Below are 10,199 nucleotides of genomic sequence, written 5' to 3'. Positions count from 1 at the left end.
AACTAATCCAGGCCTCTGAGCTAATCTCTAGTTACCTCTTCAAGGTCCCATGACCTCACAACACTGTTCTATAAGGGATCTCATTTCAACATGAGTTTCAGTAGGGACAAACTATGTTCAAACCATAGCAATCTGTTCACGTCCAAGTTACCAATTTACAGAAAACAGATTAAATTGGTTCATCCCAGGCTAACCTTCATGACGACTCTGGCTCCAGCCAGACAACTGCAACTTCATGAGAGATCCTGAGTGAGAAAGGGCCAACAGAGCCTTGTCAAGCCTGCAGGCCACAAGTACTAATGACCAAATGACTATTGTTTTAAGCAACAAGGTTGAGATGATTTGTTACACAGCAACAAATAACTAGACTAGACCTCGTGGGTTTCAGAAATGGGTTACTACTGTTAGGTAGGAAGTCAGAAATGAGCTTATGTGTGTGTGACAAAGGCCTAAGGAGTTGACATCTAGGTCTAGGTCCAGCATCCGCATCTCAAAGTCATCCTGATAACCTTCCAGGTGCAGCCCAGTATCTGCACTTCAAACGCCCTGCCCCTTCTACCCTCTAAGACTCCTCTAAGGCCTGGCGACACCAGCCAGACTTCCCCAGTCTGATAACTTCAGGGGGAAAACTCAGATAGGAATTTTTCGTATTTACATCCAAAAAGTCCTTTGTTCCAGGAGGAGCAGAGTTGGGGAGGCAAGACCCATCCCCTTAAAAACCCTGGCCTCAACTGGACTGTGTGCTCAGCCCTCTGCCTCTCTGCTGAGCCGCCCGCCTGGCCTGCCCAGGTGTATTCTCTCTACTCAACCATGTAACCTCGCTCTCCCCCAGTCTGAGCGACTGGGCACTCTCTTTCAGGTTCTGTCTGGAGAGGTGCCCATCTGTTCTTATGGATGTCCCTACACTAATAAACCTGGCTATTTTGCTTTCCACTACTCTGTCTCACGCCTGAATTCTTTCTTGAGAGAAGACAAGAACCCTTGCTTTCTCTGGTAACACTACTGCAACAAACACCTAAACAAGTTCCAGCATCCTTGTGTTTGAACAGCAGTGAGAAGCTGAAGGGACTCCAAAGGGCATGTTAGTGAAACCTAAAGGGTCTTGCTGCTTCCTTGCCGAGAAATGAGATGCTCCTGGCAGCTGGAGGAAAGGGAGCCCTGTAGATGACTATAGTAAAATGCAGAGGAAAAAAAGTAGCTTAAAATTAACTTTTTTTGTTTTCAGACAAATTTGAGAAGATATGTAAAAGAGGGTTTTCTGGGTTTGTAAATAAAATCTCACTTTTAACCTCTACAAAGGGCAAACTACTCTCCAAGTAAAAAATATCTTCCCTAGGAGCCGACACTATGGCACAGTGGGTTAAAGCCCTTGCCTGAAATGTTGGCATCTCATATGGGCGCCAGTTCTAGTCCCAGCTGCTCCTCTTCTGAACCAGCTCTCTGCATGGCCTGGGATAGCAGTAGAAGATGGCTCAAGTCCTTGGGCCCCTGCACCCACATGGGAGTCCTCGAAGAAGCTCCTGGCTCCTGGCTTCAGATTGGCACAACTCCAGCCATTGCGGCCATCTGGGGCATGAACCAGCGGATGGAAGACCTCTCTCTGTGTCTCTACCTCTCTCTGTAACTCTGTCTTTCAAATAAATAAAATAAATCTTTAAAAAATATATCTTCCCAAAAAAGAGCGGCCTATAGAATCTTTTGTTGATAACTCAAAAAGTTTTAAGGGATTTGTGTTGCGGTGTAGTGGGTACAGCCACCGCCTACAACACTGGCATCCTATATGAGTACCAGTTCAAGTCCCAGCTGCTCCACTTCTGATCTAGTTCCCTGCTAATGTGCCTGGGAAATCAGCAGAAGGCCCAAGTGCTTGAGCTCCTGCCATCCATGTGGGAGACCCCGATGAAGCTCCTGGCTTCAGATCGGCCCAGCTCCAACCATTGTGGCCATGTGGGTAATGAATCAGCAGATGGAAGATTTCTCTCTCTCTCTCTCTCTCTCTCTCTCTCTCTCTCCCAGTCTCTCTCTCCCCCCCAGTCTCTCTGTAACTCTGATTTTCAAATGAGTAAATAAAAAAAAGTTTTAAGAAGGCAGCTCATTAATGCTTCCAAACAGACAAAATTCTTCTAACAATTTTAAGCATATGTCTCACTGTATCTTTATTAAAGAATAGGATTTCTAGGTATCTAAAGGGCACTGCCCCACACAGCAGCTTCAAAAGGAACTTAAGATATAAAAGGACTTTTATGAGCCAAAGAGATCTGAGGTCGTGACTTTTTTCCCAATGCAATGAATCCCAGTAAGAATCATAGAAAATCCTCAAAGTGTTTTAGAACCAGCTTGGACTAAAAGAGGACAAGGCACAGAATGAAGAGTATGCTTTGGATTCTAATACTTCTTTGGGTAAAAAGGATACTGAGAAAAGTACTCAGGGAGGGGCAAATACAGGTTACATTTCACAGAAATGGAAGGTTCAACTCAGAAAGTGGAACCAAGAGCCCAGAAGGCAGAGCTGCAAATAATGATGGAGTTAGAACTGGTCCCTGATCACAGAACCAGCAATATGCACTAGCCTGGGTGTCACACTGTCATCAAATAGCAACTTTATGACCTTCCCTTTCCCCTTGTTTGGAAGTTTTTACTGCAGTTCCCTCCAATACCCATCCCACCACGGTATTTTGGACACAGAGGACAGATAACTGCTCTTTCTATTCACAGGTCTTAAGATAAAAAAAGAATCATGCATACAGAGCTGTACCTAAGGGACCTCATAATCCGATATCTCATCTGTCCCTGGAAATGATAACAGGAGACAGGTTCCTGGACTGGAAATCTGAACCTGATGGTGGGAGATGTTTGGGAAAGGCGTGGGAAGGGACAGCTGCATTTTGCATGAAAAGGGAAAATAAATAATTAGTGGTGAGAGGCAGACAGTGACACTTTTAAAATACAATCTTCAAATTCTTTCACATTTCTACCCCTGAAAAGTAGAGTCTGTGTCTCCTTCCCTTCAAGGGTAGATCTTCGTTTTATCAACAGGAGACAACAGAAATGGCACAATGCCAGTTTCTGGGCCCAGGTTAAGAAATGAGCAGCTTCTGAGTCTTCCTTATTGGCATGCATGCTTTTGGAACCCTGCCACGATGCTATGAGGAAGCTAAGGCCATGGGCAGAGGCCACGTGTACGTGTTCCTTTAGACAACACTGTAGAGCTCTTATCCTGGAGCTGCCTCATCAGGTGATGGACATGAGTGTGAAAAAGCTTTCCAGAAGATTCCAGCTGTAGCCACTATCTGACTGTAACCACAGAGAGATACTGCGTGAGGCCTAACCAGCTGAGCCCAGTCAGGCCAAAGAACATGAAAGAAAATAATTAAGTGATATATTTTTAAGCCACTAAGCATTGGAGTGATTGGCAACACAGTAATAAATAATTGAAACACAGTAATTACTTTATATTTCATAAATTGTTGAGTGTATGACAATATGTACATGTAACTTACTGTGAAGCTCATGTCAGATGAGCAGATTTTAGCTGTTCTTACCACACATACACACAAAAATGGGTAATTATGTGCAATAGTGGATATTTTAATTTGCTTCTCTTCAAAAAGTTTATGGAAATGCTAATCATAAAAAAATTACCCTTTTTTTTTTTTTTTTTTGACAGGCAGAGTGGACAGTGAGAGAGAGAGAGACAGAGAGAAAGGTCTTCCTTTTGCCGTTGGTTCACCCTCCAATGGCCGCTGCAGCTAGTGCACTGCGGCCGGTACACCCCGCTGATCCGATGGCAGCACTAACATTTTTTAAAGCCATGGGTAGGCTGGCGCCATGGCTCACTAGGCTAATCCTCCGCCTTGCAGCGCCGGCACACCGGGTTCTAGTCCCGGTCGGGGTGCCGGATTCTGTCCCGGTTGCCCCTCTTCCAGGCCAGCTCTCTGCTGTGGCCAGGGAGTGCAGTGGAGGATGGCCCAAGTCCTTGGGCCCTGCACCCCATGGGAGACCAGGAGAAGTACCTGGCTCCTGCCATCGGATCAGCATGGTGCGCCGGCCACAGCGCGCTGGCCGTGGCGGCCATTGGAGGGTGAACCAACGGCAAAGGAAGACCTTTCTCTCTGTCTCTCTCTCTCACTGTCCACTCTGACTGTCAAAAAAAAAAAAAAAAAAAGTGCCAAGATAAAGTTATCTTAAATCCCTATTTCCCATTTTGAAGTACTCTTGTGTTAACTCATAACATTATGTGGTATACCTTAAATGTTCACAAAATTCATTTTAAAAATAATAATTATAAAGAATCAATAACATATATTAAAATTTTCTATAAAAATGACAAAGGGCAGAGGTGTTTGGTGCTTGGGATGCTGCTTGGGATGCTCACATCCCATATCAGAATTCCTAGGATCATGTGCTGCCTCTGCTTCCAATTCTAGCTTCCTGCTAATATGCACCCTGGGAGGCAGCAGGTAAAGGCCCACATACTTGGGTTCTTGCCACCCATGGGAGACCCCAAGTGAGTTCTTGGCTCCTGGCTTCAGCCTGGCCCAGCCTCAGTTGTTAACAGGGATCTGAGGAGTGAACCAGCAGATGGAAGATGTCTCTCTCTCACTCTCTACCTATCAAATAAAAGTAAATATTTTTTCTAAATATTTTAAATGTTTTCTAATTTTTAAAATATTTTTAAATAAATATTTTAAATATTTTCTGAATTTCTAAATATTTTTCTAAATTACAGAGGAATCTGAAAGCAGAAAGAACTAGTTTAAAATGCTAGTTACTTGGGGCTGGCACTGTGGCCTAGTGGGTAAAGTCACTGCCTGAATTACTGGCATCCCACATGGGCACCAGTGCATGTTCCAGCTGTTCCACTTCTGATTAAGCTCTCTGCTGTGGCCTGGAAAAGCAACAGAAGATGGCCCAAGTACTTGGGCCCCTGCACTCCATGGAAGACCCAGGAGAAGCTCCTGGCTCCTGGCTTCAGCCCTGGCCCAGACCCCAGCATTGCAGCCATCTGGGGAGTGAATTAGCAGATAGGAGACCTTTATCTCCCTCTCTCTCTGTAACTCTTTCAAATAAATAAATAAATCTTTAAAAAAAATGTTAGTCAGTGTTCTAGCTGCAGTATATATTTTAAAAATTACTCACTGCTGAGGAAGGCTCACCGGGATTTCCTGCCCACGTCTTTGCAGCCGGCTGCCCAGAGCCTTCCGGCCAGGCTGTCAGCACAGATGAGTAGCACACACTGGGTGGGGTTTGAGGGAGGGAGACAGCAGTTTCCTGGGCCTATCTGTGATGGGGTGGGGGTGGGGGTGGGGGAGTTACGGGGTTGTGGGGTTGGGGGGAGGGATTCTTACCAGAACTTATGAAGTAATACCAAGATCTGGCTTAGGTTGGGCAGGGATGCCTGTAGTCCTGCCCTGTTGTGGGGGTCGTGATAACCCAAAGGTATTTTCCAGGGTCCTGGGAGGGTGGCTCAGTAACACGGCTTTAGACATTAATGTCCAGATTCAGAAAGTTTGCCAGCAACACTAGCACCAAGCCCACATGGAATTCCAGTAGAATCCAGAAACTTGGGCCAGATGCCGGGATGGAGGGAGAAGTAGGAGATGGCAATCAATCAGCGACTCTCCACCTGGAACTCCCTTAATGGACTGAGTTGATCTTTAAAGGAAGCTGACTTGCAGCCAGAGTGGGCACAGGAACCACAAGCGAAGGGTAGAAGTCACTGGCATGGGCCTGTGGGGCAATGGTTAAGTCACCTCCTGAGTACCTTGTTCAAGTCCCTGCTTAGTTCTCTGTCCCAGCTTCCTGCTGATGCTGCCCCACCCCTACCACTTCCCCATGCAAAAGGTGATGGCCCCTACCACCCACCTGGGAGTCCAAGCTCTCACTCCTGCCCCTGGCTTTGGCCCTCTGGGCATTATGGGTCTTTGGGGGCTGCACCAGCAGATGGGGGGTCTCTCTCTCTCTCTTGAAATAAATTTTAAAAGCATTAAAAAATTTACTTAGCCTCTTTGATTCCTGATGGTTTCTTTCTCTTTAAAATAGAGTTAATTAAGAACACCTGTTGCATAAGGGTGTTGCAAAGCTTAAAATCAGATAATGCAGCTTAAAATCAGAGAATGCACATAAACCCTTAGCCCAGTGCCTGGTACATAGAAAGTGCTCCAAAAACAGCTGATCATTGTTACTTTGTTACCTGATACTGGTCACACCAGTATTGACTGGTGAGGCTTAAAATCATGAACAAGACTGTTGCAGAGTAGGAATGCTAAGAATTCCTCCAAGCAGGCTGGTCAAGTGCTATTTTGCATGTGCAACAGGCTCCATAGCTGGAGTACTCTGGAAGCAGAAGTTTCTAACAGGTCTTAGCCATTTCTTTGGTTCTAGATGGAAATCCTTCCAGGTAGATGCTGTTGGAAACTGGCTCATCTTCTATCCTTGAGCATGAATAGGTATGAAGGTATACAGGAGAAAAGCAAATGAGGTAAAGAGGGCAGCCATCTGCCCATGGGCAAGATCAGCTTCTGTAGAGCTCTAGTTTGATTTTATGTTAGCTAGTCAATTTAACTACTTATGTGCTTATGAAAAGTTGTCTTTCAGAAACAAGCATTGTGGCACAGAAGGTTGGGCTGCCACTTCCAACACTGGCAACGCACATCTAGTGACCAGTTCAAGTCCTCACTGCTCCACTTCCAATCCATATTCCTGTTAATGCACCTGGGAAGGCAGTGGAAGATGATCCAAGTACTTGGGTCCCTGCTCCCCATGTGGGAAACCAGATGGAGTTCATGTCTCCTAGTTTCAGCCTGGTCCTTGCAGTCATTTGGGGAGCAAAACAATGGATGGGAGATCTATTACTCTGTCCTTCAAATCATTAAATATTTTTTTAAAAAGACCAATATAGTATTATTAAAAGCAGATGACTTTAACAAAGAACTAAAGTTAGTGCTAAAGAATATCTCAAGTAAGAGGTGGTAAGGCTTCTGCCACAAGGAATCTTGTGATCAAGTCCACAATGTTGATGCAGTCATCCTTGCATTGATTCACTCATTTCACTACCAGAATGTCTTCCTCAGTTCTCTGCTTGCCTCCTATCCTAAGATGTTATCTTTACTGTAGACAAAGTCAACTGTCTATAATGTTGTTCTAATCCTGACACTCCTCTGCTTTTAAATCTTGGTGGAATCTCTGCTGTTCTTTGAACAAAGTCCAAATTATTTTAACAAGGTTTACAAGAAACTTTATGATCTATTTTTAAATTCCAATGGCTTCAAATTGCTTTTTGAATGGGATCCAAACTCTTCTCTGTGTCCCACAAGACGGGGTATGAACTAGATCTCCCAGGCCTTTCTGCCTCACTTCATCCTGCTCACTATACTCCAGACCAACGGGACATCTTCTTGTCTCCTCCATGTGCCCTAGAGCCTTTGCACTTGCTGTTCCCTCTGTGTGGAAGCCTAATCCTTGAGTTACTTGCATGATCATCTCAAACTTCTAAAGTCAATATCCTCAAGAAAGGCCTTACCTAGTCATCCAACCTGTTTCACACATAACAGAGATACTCTCTCTCACCTTACCATATCAACTTTCTCAACAGCATTTATCATAAGCTGTCTTTATATCATTTCGTTATATGTAAGCCCCCTGAAAGCAAGTATCCTATCTGCTAGTGTCACTGCAATATTAATTCATAGAGCAGTGACTGGAACAAAATACTCAAAGGTACTCAAAATTTTTGTTGAGTATATGGATTTCCATTTTCCAGATTTGGAAGCCAAGGCTCAGAGAGCTTAAAGGAGTTATTTAAGTAGTAGAGCCATGCTGTAGACCAATTGTATCCAAGGCTTCTTGTTAGGGAACCATTTGTTATTGGTCCAAACCTACAGCAGGAACAACTTGGGCCAACGTATAAATCAATGCAATTCTACTTTCATCAAGAAAGTCTATGAAGAAAATATCAGCTGAACTAAAAATGATATGCTTAGTGATGTATTTGACTTACATCTGTCTATGGCCATACCACCTTGAATGTATCCAATCTTGTCTGATTTGCATCATACTCCATATCTTTTTGGGAGGTGCACCCATCTAAGTAGCACATTTTGTTATTTTTTTTGTTATTTTTCTTAAAGTCTTATTTTACTTATTTGAAAGGCAGAATTACAGAGAGACATAGAAAGGGAAAGACAAAGATAGAGATCTTCCATCTGTTGTTTCACTCACCAAATGGCCACAAAGGCTGGGGCTAGGCCAGGCCGAAGCCAGGAGCCAGAAGTTTCATCTGGGTCTCCCATGTGGGTGCAGGGACCAAAGCACTTGGGCACTGCCTTCCCAGGTGCATTAAAAGGAGGCTGGATGGGAAGCGGAGTAGCTGGGACTCAAACTGTTGCCAATATGGGCTGTCTGCATCACAGATGGCAGCTTAACCCGTTACACCACAACACCAACCCCAACTACCACACTTTATTTATTTATTTATTTATTTTTTATTTTTATTTTTTTGACAGGCAGAGTGGACAGTGAGAGAGAGACAGAGAGAAAGGTCTTCCTTTTTTTCATTGGTTCACCCTCCAATGGCCGCCGCGGCCGGCGTGCTGCGGCCGGCGCACCACGCTGATCTGATGGCAGGAGCCAGGTACTTATCCTGGTCTCCCGTGGGGTGCAGGGCCCAAGGACTTGGGCCATCCTCCACTGCCTTCCCTGGCCACAGCAGAGAGCTGGCCTGGAAGAGGGGCAACCGGGACAGAATCCGGCGCCCCGACCGGGACTAGAACCCTGTGTGCCGGCGCTGCAAGGCGGAGGATTAGCCTAGTGAGCCGTGGTGCCGGCCCCAAGTACCACACTTTAAAGAGCATCGCTGGGTGAGCCTCTCACCTCCATCCCATGTTGAAGTGCCTGGGATAAAGTCTTGCCTCTGCCTCCAACCAAGTTTCCTGCTATTGTGCCTGGGAGACAGCAGATGATGGCCCAAGTGTTTGGGTTTCCTGTCACCCAAGTGGGAAACTGGATGAAGTTCCTGGCTCTAGGCTTCGCCTGCCCAGCGCTGACTGTTGTGGGCATCTTGGGAATGGATGGAAGATCTCTCTCTTTCCCTCTGTCTCTACCCCTCTGTCTTTCAAATAAATAAATCTTTTTAAAAGAGAGCATTGCTTTAGTCTGGCCACCACACTACTTACTTTTCTTATTGATTAGCTGATAACTTCCTATAAAGCAGTTTATTTCTGGCTTCTTCCTTTCTGCAATCTATGAGCTTCTGCACAGGAAGTATCCATAGATGAAGATAACACTGAGGTGTTTAAAAAAAATCTTGCTTTTCAAAGCCAGGAAGAAAACTTTTTTTTTTTTTTTTGGATTATCCCCAGTTTGGGAATTTTCATGAGGCTCTAAGCTCCTATAAGCTATTCTTGCTGACTAGTTGGCTAAGCTTTTAGTCAAAGTCCTGATTTTCAAAGTAGAGCTGTGCAAACTATTCTTATACATGCTGGCCCCACAGCCTAAGGCAGTGACAGCCTTAAAAATCCTGTGATGCAAAGGCCTGTCCTTATGTGATCTTAGTCCCTCCTAACACGGCAAGCTCTGTAAGCAGCATCTGCTCCATCCTTCCCCACCATCACCTTCCTACCAGCTTTTTCGCTTCTAGTCTCACCAAAAGGCCCCTTCATACACATTCACACACATACGGCATGCCAAGATCTTCAGGGGTAACAGCCAGTAGAAAAGGTTTACACATTCATTAATTTATTCATGCATTTGGTAGAGCTGTCTCTGTGCCAGGAACCATGTCATCAGAGAGTGTAACAGCAAACAATAAAGGACAGAGTCCTTGTCCTCTGGGAGCTTTCTGAGCTGAGCGAGGAAGTCAGACTAAATGACTCTGTGATAAATGCTTCAAACAAAAGTGATCAAGTTCTGTGAGAAGGCAAAGCAGATGCTATCATGTAATTTGCTTGTGAATCCAAATGGGTGCAAAATTGATATTTAGATTGCAGTTCGGGACCATGTTATGGTGTAGCAGCTTAAGCCACCTATGACATTGGCATCCCATGTGGGCACTGGGTCAAGTCCTGGCTGCTCCACTTCTGATCCAGCTACTTGTTTTTTTTTTTTTTTTAATGTGTTTTGTTTATTGGAAAGACAGAAAAACAGAGAGAGGGAGAGAGAGAGAGAGAGAGAGAGAGATTGATTATAATCACTGGTTCACT

The sequence above is a fragment of the Oryctolagus cuniculus genome, chromosome 6 (genome assembly GCF_964237555.1).
Source record: "Oryctolagus cuniculus chromosome 6, mOryCun1.1, whole genome shotgun sequence".
NCBI lineage: Eukaryota > Metazoa > Chordata > Mammalia > Lagomorpha > Leporidae > Oryctolagus > Oryctolagus cuniculus.
Note: the sequence above shows the minus strand (reverse complement) of the source record.